The 23,770-nt window shown below is 34.6% G+C and overlaps 1 long non-coding RNA gene across 4 annotated transcripts in view; it reads right to left on the reverse strand.

Moving 5' to 3' along the window:
* LOC144301784 (uncharacterized) overlaps nt 1–23,770 on the reverse strand; it is a 242,908-nt gene that overhangs the window by 57,509 nt on the left and 161,629 nt on the right. For 2 of the 4 annotated variants that reach the window (XR_013368649.1, XR_013368644.1), the window contains 2 exons: nt 14,323–14,439; nt 11,589–11,726 (listed from right to left, as the gene is read on the reverse strand). The exons of the other annotated variants lie outside the window; for them this stretch is intronic. This is a non-coding gene — a long non-coding RNA (uncharacterized LOC144301784). Of the gene's footprint in view, nt 1–11,588; nt 11,727–14,322; nt 14,440–23,770 lie in introns of those variants that run through there. 4 annotated transcript variants of the gene reach the window in all.

The following is a 23,770-nucleotide window of genomic DNA, read 5'->3' on the forward strand; positions in this document are numbered from 1 at the left end:
ATGGTCTTTAAATTTTCAATATACAAAATTATATTGCATATGAAAGACATATACCAAGAGGATAATATATCCTAAGAGACAATATATTTTTGTAGTAAACTTTAAATCATTTTTTTCTCCAACTGCAAAACTAAATCAAAATTCAACTGCTTAAATTTTTTCCAGAATATACTACATGAGTTTTTTAAAACCATCTTCCAGCTGTTTATTGGTCTTAGGTATAGAACTTCAAGGTGAATGTAATTGTAGATTATTATAAATATTACTGATAGCACCCAATCTCCCATATTCTTCACCTTTGTGTGTTTCCTTATTGTCAGTCAGCCAGAGAAATGTTAATATCTGAGTCAGGCCTTTATTCAATGAGGAAAAGTGGTCATGTTCACTTTTTCCAATTTCCCTGAAGATATACTCAATAGCAAACCAAATACATTAAAATACATTAATGTTATTGCCAGTAGTGAACTAATTTGAAATAAGTTTATCCCTGTGTCAAGGAAACTACCTCCTTATTGACCTTGTTCATTTTAGTCCCTATAAGTCACTAAGCAAAAGTGTGACCTACAGGATTAATTTCTTACTCTACAACATGATACACAGAAATGTTTAAACTTGGATCTAACTAACTTTCACAATCTCAATCTAGTTCTGACCTCAAACTCTCCCTTCTCCATTAAGATGGAACTCACTCTTATTCCTATATTCCTGTTATTCCCTCTGCCTGAAGTATCTTTCCTCTCTCTTCTGTCAAGCTTCTCCCCAAACTTTATGTAGTTCACATTTTCTATTCAGTTTTCCCGACGTTTTGCAAATTCAGCCCCTCCCTTCTACTCCTAGAACATTCCGTCTAAGCCTTACATTGGTTTCGTTTGTTGATGGGTCTGACTAGCTGCTATGGACTGAATCATGTCCCTAAAATTCATGTGTTGAATCTCTAACTCCTAATATGATAGTATTTGGAAATAAGGCCTTTGGGAGATAATTTGGGATAATGACAGTATATGTTTTTCTTGCTTTCATCATCTGGTTTTAATTCAGTGTGACTATCATACTTTACAAATTCTCATACCACATGTTCCTACCACTTTCTGTATTTAAATCATAATAAAATCCTCATATACAGTGTTTTCCTTGGTATCATTTTAATTGTTTGCCACAGAAAGAACAATAAATTCAAGAATCACATGTTGTATTTGTTAGTAAAGGAATTATTTTATCGTTATAAAATACACTGTTACTGGATTATTTTTAAAATTTTTACTTAAATTCCAGTCTATTAACACAGTATATTATAGGTTTCAGGTGTACAATATATTGATTCCACAGTTCCATACAACAACTAGTGCTCATCACAGCAAATGCCCTCCTTAATCCCCATCACCCATGTCATCCCTCCTCCCTTCCACCTCCCCACTGGTAACCATCAGTTTGTTCTCTATAGTTAAGAGTCTGTTTGTTTGTTTGTTTGTTTTTTCTCTCTCTCTCTCCCTCCTTCCTCTCTCTCTCTTTCACTCTTGCTTGTTTGGTTTCTTTTTTTTCCTTAAATTTCACATGAGTGAAATCATATGGTATTTGTCTATAACTGACTTATGTCACTTAGCATAATACTCTCAAGCTAGAAAAATACGCTAAGTAAAATAATTCAGAGATTTATTTTTTGCTTATGACAAAATTTAAAACACATAGTTACAAATCTAAAAATTACTCAATGAAAATCTGATCCATTTTAGAAATCCTACAATACTTTATGTAATTTAGATAATTTAATATAGTCTTATAAAATCAACAATTACTGTGTTAATTTTACAATTGTAGAAATCAAGACTTAAAGACAAATCAACAATATCATATGTATAATCAGCAAGGCAGGTTTCATATTCAATTCTGTCTGATACCAAATATATGTCATTTTAATATGGTTCAGTTTATCCAGTTATTTCATAACATATGCCCAATAACATTTTCTTTTTTTGACACTCTAATAACTGTACTACATTATTATAAAAGAACCAGCCAAAATTTTAAAAGATACCTCCTAAAGATAAGATATAGAGCCCCGCAATAGACTCACATAAATATAGACAACTGGGGATCCCTGGGTGGTGCAGCGGTTTAGCGCCTGCCTTTGGCCCAGGGCGCGATCCTGGAGACCCGGGATCGAATCCCACGTCAGGCTCCCGGTGCATGGAGCCTGCTTCTCCCTCTGCCTGTGTCTCTGCCTCTCTCTCTCTCTGTGACTATCATAAATAAATAAAAAATTAAAAAAAAAGAAATATAGACAACTGATTTTTAACAAAGACACAATTGCAATCCTTGCAAAGATGATAGTCTTTCCAACAAAGATGTTGGAGCAATTGTATGTCCTTATGCAAAAGTGAGGAAAGTAGAAGGAGACCTTAAAGCTTATATAAAAAATAAATTCAACTTATCTTCTATGATGGGTCTATTTATCCATTTCACCTATTCTGACATTCAGTAACGTGTCAGTGGGATGGTCCAAATAAATACCTGACCAATTTGCCTTAATTTGGGGCAAATGTTATGGGCTGTTCCAGCTCCATAGGATCAGTTGAAACTTCTGCATTTCAGTCTACCTTCTTCCTTTCATTGCCTCTGTTACTTCTTTTCAGGAGTAATCCTTAACAGCACTTGCAATTAAACACCTGTCACTCAAATCTGATTCAAAATACTTTTTCCCAGGAATGTGATCTAAGATTAACTAAAGAAAAAACCTTAGAAAATGAAAATAGGTCTTTAAAAATCATGCTACTTTACAAAAATGCCATAAATAGTAAAACATTGAAGGATTTGGAAAGGACATCAAAAAGGCTGAAATTAGGAAGAAAATGATTGTTTATCAAGAATCTGTGATAATCTCCCCGTATGGATTTTCCTGAGCTAATCCCTCTGTTCACTCAATATCCAAGGAATGCAACATGATTTTGTTTTACTTATATTATTCTCTTTTGATGTAGTAACACTGAAACATATTTCTTAAGTCTGAATTATCAGTGTTGTAATCTGAGCTAAGATGTTGGTTGGACAGCATACAGAGAAATGAAAAGATAGAAGATAGAAGATAATTATAATACATTATCCTTCACCTAAGTTTATTCATATTCAATGTAATCAATTTGGCATCTTGTTTTTCAATGAGTAATAATGAAATATCTCAATCTCGTAAATTATCATACTTTCCTTATTGAATTATTTGGCTTCTAATCCATTTTTCACCTTGAAAATTGATAAGAATGTAAAGGACTATCTTTTGTAAATATCACTGCCTATTTTGCCACAAAATAATATAGTTTTTGTTTGTTTTTTTTTTTGTTTTTACATCTAATATTCCACTATTTTCTAGGTTCATCTGTTTTTCTATCTTAGTGGTTTTACATAGACCCTGGGTAAATTTTATGCCTGCAAAGGTTTTAATTTTATTTTTATTTCACTTTCAGACTACTGTTCACCATTTTTTCATATAGTTATGAAATCCATTTTTTAAAATTAATGGACACTGACTCACATTAAAGTCAATTCTTACCTTTGCTAGTAGGTTTTACATCAAATTTGCCCTGAATATTATTAAAGTAATTTGAAGCTATAAATCAAATTTATAAAAGAAGTGTTGAATATATATGAAATATATTTTACCATATATTTAAGGATAAATTGGGATTTAGGTCAAAATGAGAAAACTATTGAAAAATGTCTAACTTAAGAAAAGGAATCATATTCTGGCAACTAACAGCTGCTAAATTTTCTTGGAATATAGAACTCTTATGGGAATTTCTAATATGTTTTCCTTCATTGGAGAGATTAGAAAACATGTCCCCAGCAGATTTATGTATCCAAGGGAAGATTCTGTTTGAAGACAATGGTGTCACTGTGTAGTAAAATGGAGTTAAATGGTCACTTAGGTCACCTTTTCTTTCTTTTTTTATCCGTTTCTAGTCCAACTGACATATGTTGAGAGTGGGATTTCTGGGTATTCATGATAGTTGATAAATAGGAGGAGAAAAGAAAAACCAGAACATTGTGAAGATTAACTCCAAAGATTTTCTTGAAGTGTGAGAAGCATATTTCTGAATGTGTTACTAAGGAAATGGAAAGCTGTTTTAAAACATAAGTTGGGTCTTTGTTGCAATATCCTCAAGGTAAAGCAGTGTTACACCCCTATGTCTGTTTTAGTCAGTCCTGATTTTAGCACAGGACAGGTACTCTTTCTTCAGAAATATTAACATTTGGAATCTTTCTTATAATTTTTATTTAATTAAATTAATTAACTTATTTAGAGAGAAACAGAGTGGAGGGAGGGGCAGAGAGGGAGAAAGAGAGAGAATCTCAATCAGACTCTCTGATTCACACAGAGCTTAATGCAGGGCTTGATCTCATGACCCTGAGATCATAAACTGAGCCAAAACCAAGAATTGGACTCAACTGACTGAGCCACTCAGGTGTCCCAAGGAGTCTTTCTTATAATTAAACAGATATTGCTGGAAAATATTTTATAATGAATTCCAATGGACAGAGCAGTGAAGTGTGTGCACCTACGTGTGTACATGAATAGATATATATGTTCATACACATCCATGAACTAAAGAAGGAGACAAAATTTTATTTCAGTGATGCTTTACCACTTGGAAATCTTTCCAAATTCTACTTTTCACATAGGGATAGTCAAAATGCTAATGTATGCAAATTTTTACAAAAGCAAAGAAGTCATTAATGAGAAAACCTGTGATACTGCCATTCTGATTTTTTTTTCTTAACTATTTTTGTTTTTGGAGAATGCACTTTATTTTAATTACAGATTTCTAAGACTGAAATTGGCTACAGAAGCCATCTTACTCAAGGTCCACCTAGTACTAATTTTTATGCCAATGTGTCTAACCCAGAAAGAAAAATCAGGCTTATCTAAAATGACTTATTCTACATGGTGTTGATTGAAAACATATTCATACCTGTTGGTATTTTGTACGAAACAAGTATGTATTTTCTTGTTTATTGCACATTTTATACACTATTTAGGATAATCTGGACTACCACTGTCACAAATATACCCTGAAATCTAACCCAACAAATGTTAATTCTAAAGTCCAAAGCTTACTAGTTGGCTGCTCTCCAGGGCAATTTTATGCTTCTTGTGACTCAGAAATTAAGGCCGTATGTTTCATAGTAACTTCATCTCTACTTGTTCCTGCCATGAAGACAGTGGTAGTGGAAAAAACAGTGTGAACTTTCACATACTTCTAAATGCCCCCTACCAAAAGTGACACATTCCACTTCCTTCTCACAGTCAATTAGCTAGTTTGGTCACATGGCTCTTCTAACTTCCTGGATGGCTGGGAGTCTTTCTAAAATCCCAAGGAAGAGAGGAGAGCCCAATGTGGTGAGCACAAGTAATTACTATTATACTATATATTAGCTGTGTGAGATCATGAGTGTTCATGTCCGTCAATCTCTCAACATTCTAGTTTTCTCATGTTAAAATTGGGGATAATAAGGAACACCTGGAGGGCTCAGAGGTTTAGCATCTGCCTTTGGCTCAGGCATGATCCCAGTCCAGGGATCGAGTCCTGTGTCAGGCTCTTTGTGAGGAGCCTGCTTCTCTCTCTGCCTGTGTCTCTGCCTCTCTCTGTGTCTCTCATGAATAAATAAATAAAACCTTTAAAAAATTTTGGGATTATAAAACTGGCCTCACAGTTATACTTGATGCTTGGACAACATGGATTTGAACTGCACAGACCCATTTATATGTGGATTTTTAAGTATAAATATGGTACAGTACTTCAAATATATTTTCTCTTTCTTATAATTTTCTTAATATTCTTTTCTCTAGCTTAGTTTATTATAAGAATACAGTATACAGGGATGCCTGGGTGGCTCAGTTAATTAAGTGTCCAATTCTAGGTTTCAGCACATGTCATGGTCTCAGGGTTGTGGCATCAAGCCCCATGCAGGGCTCTGCACTCAGCATGGAGAGTGCCTGTCCCTCCCCCTCTGCTCCTTCCCCTCCTCCCTCCCTTTTGCTCTCTTAAATAAATGTATAATTTTTTTAAAAGGATACAATATATAATACAATTACATATAAAATATGTATTGATTAATTGTTTATATTATCAGCAAAGTCTGGTCAAGAAGAGGCTATTAGTGGTTGAGATTTTGAGGAGTCAAAAGTTATACATGATTTTCACCTGCTCGGGGGTTGGCACTCCTAAGGCCTGCATTATTCAAGGGTCAATTGTACTATGAAGATTAAATAGGATTATTTGAGTCTCTCATAACCCCCTAGTCTAAAAGCCAGTGAGTGGGGGCACCTGGGTGGCTCATTGGTTGAGTGTCTGCCTTCAGATCAGTTCATGCTCCCAGGGTCATGGGATTGAGTCCAGCATCGGGCTCCCCACAGGGACCCTGCTTCTCCCTCTGCCTGTGTCTCTGCCTCTCTCTATGTGTCTCTCATGAATAAATAAAATCTTTAAAAAAGTGAATGATGAAAAAATGCTAGTTCTTTCTTTCTTAAATAAAAGGGCTCATAGTTATCTTCTCTTAATAATGAGTTCTTTGGGGCTATATATTTAAATACATTTACTGGAAATTTTTAACTTTCAATTTCACATGGTGCTGTATTTGCAAATGTTTCAAATAGAAAGGGAAGATCATTCAGGGTAAAAGTGAAACGTATTATGAAATATAATGACTCTTTTTAGAATATGTACTGATAGCATTTTTAACTATTTTATCATGTTAAATTTACTTGGTAAATGAATTAAAGACAGAATGGATATACAAGTTTAAAAATACAAAACTTCAATCCATTGTCTTGTAGAATAAATATTTTATTTTTATTCCATTTAGTATGAAGAAATTCTATAAGCCTGAAACATTGCTTATTAAGAATCACAAGTGATCTCAGTGGTGGCGTGGGCAATTTTGGGTTCAAGTAAATTGAATCACACATGAATGCTAATGTATTTGAAAGAAAATCTGTTTATAGCTGCAGAGAAAGATACAACTTTTTACAAGAACATTTAAAGTATGCATTCTTATTTTATAGATTGTGCAGATTTCCCTTATTCATTATTTTAGAAATTACTTAATTCTTGTGATTGGAAAATTATGGTATTTGTTTTAATTTAATTGTCTAATCTTTTTTTTTTCAAAATAGTATTTAGTATAATAGAGCTGTCTGGCTAATGTCCTTTATTCAATTAACAGTTTATATCAGATTACATTTGTTTTCTCCTATGACTATGCTAAAAACAAAAATGTAAAAATATCACCTTAATTTGTGAGACCAAACTCTCCTGATTTATCTCCTGATGTGCCTGATTTAGACACAGTAAAGGCTGGAAGACTTTTATCCAATGTGTCAAGGATTCTGATCAGCATTCATTTTGAATGCAGAACTAAAGTTGAGAGGAGTATTTATATATTTATATATATAAATATATAAAAAGCAGTGCAGAGAGAAGAAAGAAGGAGATGACACTGGTCCTCAGATTTTCCTTTTCCAGCTTCCCCATTCTTATCCCAATCATCCTCCTCCATGATACCACACACGTTCTTCTTTAGTTTTCCTCTGTTCTCCTTTCACTGTAAAACTTCCATGCTTTATAGAGTAGATGTGGTTCTACTCCTAGCTTGGACGTAAGTATTGCAAATTCCAAAAGATTCTCCATTGTTATTAAATAAATTCAACCACTTTCTTGCACTAACACATATTCAGCTGAGGCAGGGTAAAGGAGAAGCAAAATTCAATAATGAAAGATTGACTTTTCACTGTAGTATTCCATCAACAGTGATCCAAATTTTTTGTAAGCTCTGTGTATGTCTTTGATCAATGTGTTTCTAGTTCTCCAACAAAACTTTCACAATGTCTGTGCCTAAGTGAAGTTTGCATCCGTTTTGAAAAGAGATGCTCTTTACTGAAGCAATGTAGTCCCAACCTAAAATTGGGCATCTGAGTTTATAACATCTAGCAAATATGATTGTTATAAGACATATTTCTTTCCCAAAACTAAAAGCCTATTTCTCCTCGTCTGAGTTAGGCATAAACAATCAGAATCCTAGATGACATTTCAGCTAATTTTTGTGGATGTATATCTATCCTTTATTAACCATTTCAAGTCAGTTTGACCCCTAATTCCACCAATTTTTTCTTCCCTATCGCAGAACATAAGAAATAAGATAAACAAGACTCACTGACATCATATGTTCTTTGAAAAACCAATTAGTATAACTATTGTTCTTTTACTACTCCTGGATAACATTAGAAAAAATTTTTGGAAAAGAAAAAAAGAAAAAAAAATGGTTAACTAACAATTAAAATTAAAAGATAGAATCATGTGTGATTTGAAGAAGTCTCCAACATATATATGTATATTTTTTTTCTTTTTTAGTTGTGTGAGATTTTAAGATCTAATTACTTTCTCAAAACCTATACTTACTGATGGCAAAAGAAAGAAGAAATCAACAATTGTATAGCAGAGTGAACATTGTTTTCTTTATAATGGATACTGACAATATTCAGTGGAAGCTTTTAGTTCAATAAGTTTCAAATCTGTGTGGTCTAAGTTTTCAGAAAACAAAAACAAGAACAAAACAAACCTCATTAGCATTTAATCAAGAAAGTCCTGGGTTTATTCCATTCCTCCAGAAACTGTCAAGGTACTTTATTTAAATGATGAATAGGTCATAAAGAATTAACATAGACTCTTCATAGTTAGATAATATCAAATTTAAAACAGAGCACTAACCTGTATGGTTGGTCTCTGTGGAAAAGAATATAACCCTGTCATATTTTAGTACCAATCTAACACTTATTTCAAAGTGAGAAATACAGGTAACACAATTAAAGAATGCAACATTTAAATCATGAGATGCAGGAACTACATAGAAACAAAGAATATTGGCTAATTTACAGTATGTGCTCTACAACCATATAAAATTTCTGATCATTAAATAGCCACATAAAAGCTTGTAGTTTGCATATAAGGCTGAGCCAACTATGGACCTCCTCTCAGGTTCAAAGTATTATTTTTTTAATATTTTATTTATTTATTCATGATAGACACACACAGAGAGAGGCAGAGACACAGGCAGAGGGAGAAGCAGGCTCCATGCAGGGAGCCTGATGTGGGACTCAATCCCGGGTCTCCAGGATCACACCCTGTGCTGAGGGCGGCGCGAAACCACTGAGCCACTCAGGCTGTCCTCGAAGCCTTATTAAATAACAGAACTCCTAATCCAATAGAAATTGCATAGGACACATATTGAAATGTATGGTGTGCTACGTGTTCCTCTCTTTTCTTTTCTGTTTGATCTTTATTACTTCTTGCCTGGTCATTTGGAAGGGTCTCCAATTGGTTCTCGGCCTCAAACCACTTGTGTATTGCCCCTAGAATCACCTATCTGAAAAATCATTTCAAACTGTGCATTTTCTGTGCTTTATGTCTTTCTCTGGTTCCTTATCGTTTAGAATATAGTCTAAGTACCACAATATAAAGCTACACTATAAAACCATCCATACTACTCATAATCATAGATTTTCCCTTCTGGTCACTTCCTCTCTTGTATTGTATGCTTCAAAGACCCAGAATGACTTGCTATTTCCTGACTATATCCGGACAGTTATTTCTCTTCTCCATGATTTTTTAAGCTGTCACTGTCTCCCTCTGTTATGACATTCTCTTTGCTCCATTTATTAGGTTTCTCACTTGACTTTTCCTTTATTTCATTTTATTTTATTTTATTTATTTTATTTTATTATTTTTTTAACTTTTCATTTAATATTTAGTTCGTTAACTAGTTCAGGTAATTTCTCATGATTTGCACTTCCCCATCTGCAGTAACTTACTCCTTCTAAATATTTTTGAAATGTCATGTGTACTTATCATTGTTTACTATAGTTGGCATTTGTCTTAGAATTATTTTGTGTTCTGCTTTAAAATTAGGTTGATAGATCCTTGAGGTCTATGACTCAATTATCTCATTCTTAATCATCTCATTCTGGTATTAATGAACACCACTACAAAAACATCCTTGAAACCTGGATCCCACCCTATGAAGTGTGTAAAAAGATGTTCTTAAACTTTCAGCTTTAATATTCATTTAAATGGACACTCCTTTTGGGGTGCCCAGGTGGCTCAGTTGGTTAAGCATCTGATTCTTAGTTTCAGTTCAGGTCATGATCTCAGGGTCATAAGATTGAGCCCCAAGTCAGGCTCTGCCCTAGGCATGGAGTCTGTCTAATATTCTCTCTCTCCCTCTCTATCTGTCCCTCTCCCTCACATTTGTGCATGCACATGCTCGATAAATAGATAGATAGATAGATAGATAGATAGATAGATAGATAGATAGACATTCCTTTTTATCACAGATAAGTATATTCTCAAAATGTAGTTTTCTAAATATTGGAAACATTCAGTGGCATACTTGATGCAGATGAAGTTCAACACAAAAGCCTTTTTTTCTCCCAGCAGGGGCTTCATTGCTAAGAAAGTTGTTTCTCAGAGCAGGTGTTTCCATGTCTCAGCCTGCAGGAAGTCATTTAAAACCAAGACACACCAGGATAGTTTCCATGGAAGCAGAAATTAACCCCTAGCCACCCCATACTTGGTTCACATCTGGTACAACCTCCATGAGAGAGAGCAGTTGAGGCAAATTACTCTTCTAAAAGACAAGTAAAAGTAAGAGTAGTGTTATCTTAATACATTTTTCCTCTTTTACTGTAAATGTTCTTCTATAACATGTATTTTATATTAATGTTAAAATGAAGAGCCACATCTATTTAACTTCTTTCCAAATCATATTTCTACCTTTTAAGTGACTGTACTATAATAAACTTTATTTTAGGATGATAAATACTTTAAGAATGATAGCCATGCTTCCCACCTATCTACCTTCTCCTTTTCCCAGGTGTTTTCTATACTTGCATTTGTCCATAGTCTCGGGAAAGATTTCAATACTTGGAGAAAGACTTTAGTGATGTGGGCTGGTGAAAAAGACTTCTCCTTTGTTTCTGATGTAGGCAGGGAAACTGAAGTCTTAAGAGACAAGGGGCTTGAAAGTGCCTCCATAGGTATCATTCCATTCAGAAGCTTTAGGCTTGGAAATACTAAAGGCAACCTCAGGTTTTCCTATCTGAATTTTTTTCCTCGTTCTCCTCTGGAGTCATCCAGTGATCCAACATTTTTGAGACTCTTATGACATGAATAATTAAACTTTTGTAGAGCCCACTATTTTGTATGTGTGTGTGTGTATATATATATATGTGTGTGTGTGTGTGTGTGTGTTTATGTGTCATAATAACATCTATCTTATATATATTTTTTCATTTGTTAGGATTGCCAATTAACTACAAAAACAAATGATAAAATAAGTATATGGGAATTATCTATGTAGAAGGAAAAAATGTTTCCTCATACCCTTCTGCTACAGTAATCCTCTGCACAAAGCACATAAAGTATCCTATAATTATTAACATTCCATTCTTTTTCCATGTAGAAAAGCCTTTAAGTTAATTAAATTTCATGTTGGCATAGCTGTCTTCAATATAGTAAATGAACTCCATGGAAAAATCAGCTGACGTTGAAATTATTTTAATGGCTAAGTTTTCCCTATGCAAAACTGTGCTGACACAGAAATTACCTACTGTGGCTGTAGAGCTTTGTTGTTGTTGTTGTTGCTGTTGTTGTTGTTGTTGTTGTTGTTGTTGTTGTTCAAGTCTAGAGATTAGAAGCATAGATATTTATTGCAGTCAAGGACCTAAGAGTTTTACAGAGGAAGTTTCTGAAAGCTGGCTAAAAAAATGACCTCATTCTCTTTTAAGCTTATTGTTAACACAATGCTGTGCTGGCACTCCAAGATGCATGATGTGGTTTAATTCTTTCTGTACGGGCTTCAGGGGTATGTTTCTCAATAAAGAATTGTGCTTGAATGGCTGATTTTATTTGTTTCCAAAAGATTGCCCCTTTTATAATTCATCCAAGTAGGAAAACACTGCTATAAACATTCCAAAATATTTATAATTTGGAATAGTAAATATCACTTTCCATGCTTTTATGGTTTGGAATGAATAAAAAATTTTAAAGTCTTGAAAGAGATAGATTTGAATCTATTAGATAAAAGTTCTATATTTCTAATTCCCTGAGCTACCAGTTTGTAGTTACCATTTAACCAGTTCCAAGTATGCTCTGTGGAATAGTGATGACATATAAAGTGATTACGACCAGTAAGAGGTAAGTACAAAAATTGAGACTAAACATTTTACAGAAATTTGCCAGACTAATGACATGTCTAACAGATCTAATCATTTAAAATCTGAATTCATATTTTCAATTTTTATAGTAATTCAGTTTTCATTTTATATTATCAAAGTTTAAGTTTGAAAACAATTGACTCTTTATCACAGATAGTTTGAGAAGCACTGAATTCCAGAACAGTGGTTTTGAAAGTTTTTAAATATTATACAAAGGCTTCATTTTTGAAAAAGTTAAATGTGGAGGTGCTCTGGTTAAAGTGTTGGTAAAGGGAAATACAGTTCCTCTTTTCCCATTGAGGCAGAAATTGGAGGCTATAGGGAAGTAACATCAAGAGCAAAGAGCATCAAATGGAACAAAGTATGAGAAATGTTTGAAAATTGCAGCAATGGAAAATGACATCTCATGATTATAGACAAAATTGTAAAAGTAGCTTCAAATTTAAAATATTAAAGGAAGATTCAAGATATCTTTAAATGATTAAAGTATACCTTTGATCAAATTGGGCTTAATATATGCATTATTTCTAGGTGTTGGACATACAGTGAATAAAACATATACCCTTTCTCTCAAACCCTGCCACTCAAGATTGTTCATGCCCCAATCTCCAGAACTTGTGAATATTACATTAGATGGCAAAAGAGACTTGACAGGTATAATTATGGTCAAGGGCCTTAAAATAGGGAGATTATCCTGGATTTTAAGGGTAGGCTTGATCTGATCACATGAGCCTTTATTTTTATTTATTTTTTTTTTACATGAGCCTTTAAACTCAGAATTTTCTTCAACTAGAGTCAGGAGAGATGTTCCAAGGATGCAAAGGGCCCAACCAGCAATGCAGGAAGGAGTCACATGGCAAGTGTGAGAAGTGTTATAGACTGAATGTGTCTCTTCAAATTCTTTGTTGAATTCCTAACCTGCCAAGTGATGGTAGTAAAAGGTAGGTTATTAGGATGGATCCTTCACGAATGAGATTAAGGCCCTTATAAAAGAGGTCCAAGACATCTCTCCTGCCCTCTTTCTTCCACGTGAGAACAGAAGGAGAACATGGTTATATATGAATGAGAAAGCAGGCCTTTGCAAGACACCAAATCTCCTGACATCTTGATCTTGGAATTCTGACCTCCAAAACTGGAGAAATAAATGTTTATTATTTAAGCTATTCAGTCTACAATATTTGTGTTTGAATATTCCATGTGACTAAACCAAAGCAAATGCAGGTAGCCTCTAAGGAGGAAAGACTGGCCCTTGGATGATGGCAATAAAGGAAACAGGAACTTTAATCTTATGGCAAGAAACTGAATTTGGTCATCTACCACAATGTGCTTGAAAGCAGATTCCTTCCCAGAACCTTCAGGAAGTAATGCAACCCTGTCGACACTGTGGTATTCACCTTGCAGATTCTGAACACGGGACCCAATTGAGCCATATTGTACCAGGGCCTCTGACCTGTAGACCTATAGAACTCAAAGGTATTAAATGTGTGTTGTTTTAATTTAGTAGATTTGAGGAAATTTGTCATTGTAGCAACAAAAAATAATGTATTTTTACCTAAAATAAAGAGTTTATTATTGGATTACTGTGGACCTAACACCTTCCCTGAAAATGAGGCCAAAATACCTACCTTATTCATTGAATAGTACTCTAGTTCCTAAATTTAGCCAACACATTACTTTTAAAGTACTGTTTTCTTTTATTCAAAATCAGCATACATATTCTTTGTATCAATACAATGTCCATAATTTTGCCAATATGAATAATTTCATTTTTCAATTTTCACTAGAATTATGCCTACGTTTTATTCTTTTATTAAGAGCTTAGTTTAGGGACACCTTGGTGGCTCAGCAGTTGAGCATATGCCTTCAGCTCAGGGAGTGATCCTGGAGTCCCGGGAACGAGTCCTGCATCAGGCTCCTTGCATGGAGCCTGCTTCTCCCTCTGTCTGTGTCTCTGCCTCTCTGTCTCTTTCTGTATCTCTCATGAATAAATAAATAAAATCTTCTTAAAAATTTTTAAAAAGAACTTAGTTTATACCAGGCTTTGTGCCAAGCATTTTACTTACCTCACCACATTTAAGGAAGTATGAGATTTAATAGCACCAAAGGAAACTGACTCTGGAAAATTACAGAAAAATCCAGCTGAAGTTTAGTTTTATCCTCTCTGTATTATACCTGTTAATCTAGAGAAGAAAAAGAAGGAGGATGACTGTAAAAGTTATTAAAAAGAGTTCAGATACATTATTTTTTCTTCCTATGACTTCACAGACAGCCACTTCTTTCCTCAGTTGCAGCTGCTACTGGGCTCACCAATTAAGATATGCAGTTAAATCAATAAGAAGACATATATTCAGAATGTTTAGATATACTCAGCTAGAAGATTTAAATAAACATTTATAGCTTTGTAAGAAAAATGACAATAAGAGGAAACAATCTCCATATCCATTGAAAAATGCCGGTTATTTGGCTAAATTGTAGAACTAAATTTTATTTATGAAGGTCAAAAATTACAAAATTAATCCACCTGGTTGGTTTGTTTTATTCTAGGCATCTCTTATATTCAAGTAGGCATTTTTGAGAGTCTAATAGAATCACAGAGGCTTCAGGGTAGAAATTCAGGTTACTAGTGTTAGACTACAAATTACTCTAAAAGTTATTGGCATAAGATTGCAACTATTTATTTTGTGCAAGAAGTCATTGAATGAGAAATCCAGGCATATGGTTTGAATGGTTTTCCTGTGTCTAACGATGCTTTTAGCCTTAGATGGAATATTTGAAGGTTGGGTGCTGAACTTATCAAAGAGTTCACTTCTCACCAAGTTGATGTTGCTCTGATGAACCACTTACGTGTAATATCTCCATGTGGTCTGCACTTCCTTTCAACATGATGCCTCAGTTCATAGAGCATGTGTTCCAAAAAGAAAAGAGAACGAGATGAAGGTCTTATCACTTTTCTTGACCTAGACTCAGAATTTATGTGGTCTCAGTTCCCCCACATCCAGTTGGTTGAGGCAGTTAGAATGATCTGGCCAGATTCAAGGAGAAGAAATGTAGACTCTGTGTCTCCTCTTTGGAAGAGTGTCAACATCACTATTAAGAAGAATATGTGGAATAAGATATAGACTTGGGCAGTCTTTTGACAGCACTATCTGGGATGGTGGGGAATCTACTGGCACAAGAGAGATGCCTGAGACACAATGAAGAGATTATTGATGGCTTTTAATGTATATACTGCATTCAGTATAAAAAAGGACTGAAAAAACATCCTGGAAATTCATTAATACTGAAACACAATCAGAAAAATATTTCCTCACATTTCTTTCTCATTATAACACTCAGTTTGATGTGTCAACCTGGCTGGCTTTCCATTTCCATATTTCAAATACTTATATAAGTGTTAAGTACTGTGAATGAATTTTGAGAATGTTATTGATGTTCATAAGCGGTTGAATTTAAGTAAGGGAAATTATCCTAGACAGTCTGAGTGGGCTTAATTCATTCATTTGAAAAGCTTTAAGATCAGGACTAAGACATATCTGATGAAGGAGATATGCTGCCTGTGGATAATATCATCATCTTATATCCAAGAATTGCTGCCTACCTTGCTGACAACTTGCTCTATAGATTCCAACATGACCAGCAAGGGCCTATAATAGGGTAAGCCAATTCCCTCTAATTGATCTCTTGATATATATCTCCTACTCATTCTGTTTCTCTGGTTAACTTCTGATTAATACATTCATTAAAAGCATCTATTTCTATTTATGACATCCAGAATTGTGATATTGTCACCAATAATAAGAAAAATATAGTTGGTCTTCATCCACTGTTCTGGCACAAAGGTTCTAAAACCCTTAGGATTTCCTAAATTATGAAATTAGCAAAAGTGCTTTCTGTTATGCTAATAAGATGATTTTGGAAAACACGTTAAGGATGAGGAGTGGTTGCCAGGAGAATCAACCATATGATTAGAGGGATGGAACTTTGAGTCCCACCTTCCTGAGCTCTAGGGACAAGAGAGGGGCCACAGATCAAGTTCAATCGTGAATGGTGAATGATTTAATCAATCACGTCTATGTGATGAAACCTCCAAAAAATCCAAAAGGACAAGTCCGTGAAGACTTGGGCAGAGTGGTATACTAGGAGAAGGCACGGAAGTTCCATACCCTTTCCACATCCTTTGCCTTCTGCAACCATAAAAAAAAAAAAAAAAAAAAAAAAAAAAAAAAAAAAAATTCCAAAATGGAGTTAAGACCCCACATCAACAAACCAAAATTACTACCAAAACTAAGTGCAGTTTCAAATCTCCCAGGGAAGTAACCTTTAATCAGTCACCATGAAATTTCCTAGTTAGTAATAGGGAAGTGGCTGATAGATCTCCTGAGGAAGGTACTCCTCCCTAAAATAATGCATTCTTTACTAATTCCTTTTTTCATGTTCAATTCTGAATTTTTTATCAAGATTTTATTTATTTATTCATGAGAGAGAGAGAGAGAGAGGCAGAGACACAGGAAGAGGAAGAAGCAGGCTCCACGCAGGGAGCCGGACGTGGGACTCGATCTCGGGACTCCAGGATCACACCTGGGCAGAAGACGGCATTAAACCGCTGAGCCACTCAGCTGCCCCTTCATTTCTGAATTTGAAAATATTTCCTTTCCTACAGTATATCGGAGCTCCTTTCTATTTGCTAGAAGGGATGCTGCCTGATTCATAAATTGTTCAATAAAGTCAATTTGATCTTTTAAAATACTTGAATTTGGGCAGCCAGGGTGGCTCAGCGGTTTAGCAATGCCTTCAGCCCAGGGCCTGATTCTGGGGTCCTGGGATCGAGTGCTGAGTCGGGCTCCTGGCATGGAGCCTGCTTCTCCCTCTGCCTCTGTCTCTGCCTCTGTCTCTCTCTATCTCTCTGTGTCTCTCATGAATAAATAAATAAAATCTTAAAAAAATAAAATACTTGAATTTTTGTTACTTAACACATCTCTTCCATATGGCTGTTCCTGTTATAACCTTTTATAATAAACCAGAAATCTAGTAAGTAGCATGCTTCTCTAACTTTTATAAGCTGCTTTTGCAAATCAGTCAAACCTAACCAGGACATCATTGGAACCTCTGATCTATAGCCTATAGCCAGTGGATCAGAAGCACAGGTGACAACCTGGACATGCGATTAGCATCTGAACTGGGAGGGTTGGCTCTCTTGTAGGACTGAGCACTTAATCTGTAGGATCTGATGCTATAAGTAAATAATGTCAAAATGGAGTTGAATTGTAGGACACCCAGCTGATACCACAGAATTGCTTGGTGTGAGAACTCCCACCCACCCACCCAGTTGGAATTGGGTGCATATTTGTAGTAGGTGACCAGAATTTTAACATTTAATGAATAGCACTACTTCTAATTTCATACCAATGTCCAGAAATTATAACTGAAGTTTGGCAGAACATGCCGCCATAAAATATTGGTGTAAGGATGAAGACACTAAAAAGGAAACAGAGAGATTCTCTGCCGTCTCCTCTATTTGTCTAAAGGTAGTGCATACATTTACAAAGGTGTCCCTCCTCCCCACTCTACCAGGAAGGATAAAATTAATCATTAGAGACAACTTTAGACCCTTATCAATTGACAAGGCACTGACTTAAATCAGCATAACCAACCTATTATTAACTGTTCTTTTTTGGGTCACCTCCCCATAACTAGCCTCCTTGACACCTTTCTTTCTTTTATTTTTAGCTGAAGATGGAATTTAAGCCTGAATTCTAAGTCACCTCAGAGAGGATTTTTTTTTTTTTTTACTCATTTTTCCATGGGTATCTCCCATGTATGCATTAGGTATACATGTTAATAAGCTATTGTTGAGTTTTCTCTTGTTAATCTGTCTTTTGTGACGGAGGTGCCAGCAGAAAACACAGAATGACAGATGGAAAATTATTTTTCCTCCTCTACAGAGCTAAACAGAATTAACCTGCAGTCTTCTGATTTAACCTATTCAGTATACATCATTGATAGCACTTGTCCCCAATATGGTAGGCATGTTTGTTGAGTACCATCTAAGAACAATGTGCTATTTTATTACATGTAAGAATATAAAATATACTAAAAAGTACACATTGTAAGTTCCATAGTATAGAATATCACTGGCCTTTATAAAGAGTCTCATTTTACTACATTGTTGAAGTTTTAGGGAAAAAATAAACACCAAGGATTTTGAGCAATCAGCTCTCTTATTGAGACATAAGAACCTTGTGCTCTTCATTGCCATCATTGACCTTAGCAGCAATCTGAAGGTTAAATCTAATTTCACCTAGGAAACAGAGAAAGTCTTTCATGGTTGTTTCTGAACACTTGAAGACTGTTAAATTTTCCAAAAAAAAAAAAAAAAAAAAGAATAAAAAAACTAAATCTCTATTAAAACATGATAGAGTAGTGCTCTAATATAAACAATATTCCTTTTTTTTGGTAGCACAACGTTTTTAGTCCTTCGAAGAAAAATATTCTAGCATATAAAATGATCAGCACAAAATTAGAGTTGAATTAGTACCAGCAAGAGAGAAATTCTGTGGGTTCATAATTGTATTTGAATAGATAAATTTGATTTTTTTCAAGAATATTTTTATGACATGTCCCAATCTTTACTTATAATGTATTAAGCAAAATATGATTTTTTTTTTTTTTTGTCTTGCCATGACTCTTAACACAGGAGCACTATAGAGCATTTGGCAATTGTCTAAGAGATTTGATGTCATTTTTGTGATTATTTATTGGGGCAGGGATTTTCTGTAGACTTTTACAATTTTATATATGTTACCATATTTCACTAATTAATACAGCTGCTGATGTACCCAACACAGCAGGGCTGAAAATGAAAAGAAATAAAACAAATTTTCTGGCACAGTCAGACAAAGTTTTTCCCATCAAGAAGATAATTTTTAAAAATAAGATTGTCTGAAATTTATGAAAGCTAGTCTTTTTGAGACAATTAGGCATAGTTATAAAATATCTGCTTCTCACAGGGCACATTTGCTTTCACTGTAATAAAGTTCACATTTAAATCTTGCTAGTAGGCTTCACTTCTATTTATTGTAGTATCATTGCCTGATTCTTAAACTTCTTTTTTTTTTTTTTTTTTAATTTATTTATGATAGTCACACAGAGAGAGAGAGAGACAGAGACACAGGCAGAGGGAGAAGCAGGCTCCATGCAGGGAGCTCGACGTGGGATTCGATCCTGGGTCTCCAGGATCGCGCCCTGGGCCAAAGGCAGGCGCCAAACCGCTGCGCCACCCAGGGATCCCTCATTGCCGGATTCTTAATTTCCAACGACTTCCTGTTAAAAATACATATATATTTTATTTAACATACACTATATATATGTATATATCAATGCTAACATTTTATGTTCTTTGACCTTTCTGTATTTCTTTTATTCCTTTTTTCTTTTTTTTTTACCAAGAAATGTGCTTAATTTTTTTTCTTTTTGCTCAATATAAGAAAAATAAGAGAAACAGAGGAAAGAATTTATTTCTGCTTTTATGTTGTTTTCTAGATTCACCAGAAAACCCAGGAAAACATATTTCTACAATTAACATGTCTAATATTTCATTTCATATCAAGGAAAATACATTATTTTAAATTTCTTAACTTTTTTCTCCATCATGGGAGTATTTTCTCTGCAACCATGACTTGGACAGCTGCAGACCACTCTTCCCTTTTTCAAGAATTTGCCAGGTATGAATCACCCTTTTGAAAACTCAACTAAGCCCTGCAGTGAAAAAAAAAGAAAAAAATCTCCTTTGCATTAGAATGGTTGTCATGATGAGATCATTCAGTTCCTAAAGGATTAAGCATGTTTCTATCTGAGGATATTTCTACAAGAATGCTATAAAATTAGCTGTGTGACATAAGCTAGGATATTAAAACTCAATGAATAAAAATAGATTTATATAACTTCCTTTTATCCTATGATGAGAAAATAAGGATTTTCTGGCTTTTTAACAAGATTGCCTTGACAAATAATGTGTTAAAAATTTAGCTAAAGATCAAGAATCACTAAATATTTGTAAAAAATGATGATTTTTATAGATAAGTATCTTTCTAAGCAAAAACAAATATATTTTTTAATTTTTATTACACATAATTTTGAAGATCCCTTGTCTCTAATAATATTTAAAAAGTAAGGAGAATAAATAAAACCAAATAGTTTATTTATTTAAGTCCAATCATTCCATACTCTGGATAATTATTTTTTTTTTAACTTTTTAAAATTTTTATTTATTTATGATAGTCACAGAGAGAGAAAGAGAGAGAGGCAGAGGGAGAAGCAGGCTCCATGCACCGGGAGCCCGACGTGGGATTCGATCCCGGGTCTCCAGGATCGCGCCCTCGGCCCAAAGCAGGCGCCAAACCACTGCGCCACCCAGGGATCCCACTCTGGATAATTATTAAATCTTGCTTCTCTATAAAAGGACTGCGCCAGAAAAACATGGATTTAATTCTTCTTTTGGCTTATCTACCCAGACTTGAGATTTAAATTCACTTCTCCTTTGCTTTGCCCTCTGAAAAACCTGGGAATGCAATCTTGTGATAATTGGGCATAATGTAAAAGACATATATGGCATATAGTTGATGCTCAATAAATTATTATCATTTTCACTTATGATATAGTAATGCTTAGAATTAAATGAGTTAAGATTGTAATTAAATTGTATTTTATAATATTAAAAATATATTTTGCTGATCAAATTTTACTACCTAATATTGAATTCATCAGCCATTACTTATTCTTTGATAATTTTGATATCTATTGTAACATTTAGACCTTTTTTAAAATAATTACACTTTGTTTTCTTGCTATACTTATTCACATCAACCATAGTTAATCTTTCTTAACATTTTGTGGACACTGAGTGGCATTTCAAGAGACTTATGTCAGTATCTTTTTCAGATCTATAGCACTTATCCTGCAAAATATTTTTTTCCTTAATACTACAGAGTTGTGGGGATTCCTGGGTGGCGCAGCGGTTTGGCGCCTGCCTTTGGCCCAGGGCGCGATCCTGGAGACCAGGGATCGAATCCCACGTCAGGCTCCCGGTGCATGGTGCCTGCTTCTCCCTCTGCCTATGTCTCTGCCTCTCTCTCTCTCTCTGTATGACTATCATAAATAAATAATTTAAAAAATTTCAAAAAAAAAATACTAGAGAGTTGTAAAATAATTTAGACCTCAGATCTTTTTATTTTTAGAACTCAGATCTATGCTTGGTTGCTTTTAAACTATATTAGAAATGAATTTCAGTGTCAACATACCAATACCTACATCAGTGATGTACCTCCCCTTACCTCTGACAGGATGCTATAAAGTAAGTGGGGTGGTCAAGTTGAGTCTTAAGTAACCTTTTATCAAATGACAGTAGTTTTTTTTTTTTTTAAATTTTTATTTCATTCAAATGTGCAAGAACTTTTAAGTGATTACCCACATATTGTATCTCGACAGATAAAATTAAAGACAACATGTAGAAAACTTCTCTGACCCTAATGTGTGATTGGCAGTTGAAGTCAAATGCAGCATTTACTTTGCAAAAAGCAAGTACTTAACACTTTAATATTACCAATTTATAGATTTTGTATTCGTATGCTATTTTTATAGAAACATTCTCTAAAGCAAGAGTTCAGAACATGAGGACATTCAAGGACATATCATTACATGCAAATTTTCCTTGTATAAGCATTTAGCTTAAGAGAGGGCCACAGTTTTCATTAAGTCTTCAAAGGAGGCTATACCCCCAGTTAAGTTATAAATCACTGCTCTTAGGACAGTTTAGAGCATATGGGAAACAAATGTATAACCAAGTGACCTTTTCGATAATGTTACTCCACAGTGAAAGTATCTGAGGTATTTTCAAAATACCATTTCCTAATTCACTGGCCTTTCTTAAATTTATTTATCTTAGTTTAGTGACATGGAATCCTTTTTATATCATTGATGTAAGTAGCATCCTGCCCAACTGAGATGAGCATTAAATTCTTATTTTAAATTAATATCATTTCCATTTAGAATTTCTGAAGTTTACTTAACACTCAAATTAAGGTGTGGAGGATGGACTATGGGGCATTAATGAAAATTTACTTTTCTCTAGACCATCTTTTTGATGGAGCAAATGTGCACAATGTGTTGGCATAGCCACATCTCCCTCTCACTGCAGACAGAAACACCATTATCAGCAGATTGAAATGGTCTAGGGAGTATTTCATCTTGTTGCAATGGGGGTTTTCATACTACATGAGGCCATTTTGGTTCCACTGAAATGCATAGATACACTACTTCCTATCTTTCTATGATTTAGAAAAATTCAGCTCAAAATTCTAACTTCCCCCAAAAAAGTACTGTCATTTATTCCTCAGACACAATTCCAAATGTCTTCTTTCTGCATTTAGTGCACTTCCAAAAGGTTTATTAACTCAAACTCTCAGTATTTGGAATTAGCTGTAAGGTGTGTTTTTTGCTGAGTTTGGTAAAAAGTAAAATCAGATGTTCAGATTGTGCTGTTTTTCTCCATCACTACAATCCTAAAAACCTAGAACAATATTACAGATATCAGAAGATATGAACAGAAGCTCAATAGATATTATGTTAAACAAATGGATGTTAATGATGATGTTAATGAATCCAATAACACACACATTTAATTCTTTATACCCATTTTTGCATTTTGCATTATATCCATTAATGGGTATACCTGTTATACCCATTTAATTCTTTATACCCATTTGTAGTCATTATTGGTTACTTACTCTGTTTAAGTACTAACTTCTCAGACTTAGAGTAAAAGTAATAAACAATGCAATGTGCGTACTGGTTCCCAAGATTCATACTCAGGGTTTTAATGATCAACACACACACACACACACACACACACACACACACACACCAGTGCACATACAAATCTCTTTTAGTTGTTATGTAAGCACCTGAGGAAAATGTAAAAATACAGAGAATCAGAAATTAAAAAATAATAAATGAAGAAAGAAAAAAAATTGTGCATACACAAAAAAACACATAAATTATTTAACACAGAGAGTTGGCTGATGTATCAGACAAGATTTCAACAAGAAGCATTTCATCCCAGGGACGTCTGGGTGGCTCAGTGGTTGGGCATCTGCCTTCAGCTCAGGTCATGATCCTGGGGTTCTGGGATCGAGTCCTGCATCAGGCTCTCCACAGGGAAGCCTGCTTCTCCTTCGCCTATGTCTCTGCCTCTCTCTCTCTGTGTCTCTCATGATTAAATAAATAAAATATTTTTAAAAAGAGAAGCATTTCATCCCAGATTGTTCAAATAAAGAGACTGATGAAGGCATAGTTTCCTGAGCGGTAGGCAGGGGTAAGGCAACTTAGAAGGGGAAATGAGATGCCCAGATGCTAGTAATAGGGAGAAACCATTCCCACCCCTTGGCCCAAAGAGATAAAGGTAGATGTAGTGTCATTTGGACCCAGAGAGATGGCTGTCCTCATGGAATGCAAAAC

The sequence above is a fragment of the Canis aureus genome, chromosome 30 (assembly GCF_053574225.1).
Source record: "Canis aureus isolate CA01 chromosome 30, VMU_Caureus_v.1.0, whole genome shotgun sequence".
Lineage (NCBI taxonomy): Eukaryota > Metazoa > Chordata > Mammalia > Carnivora > Canidae > Canis > Canis aureus.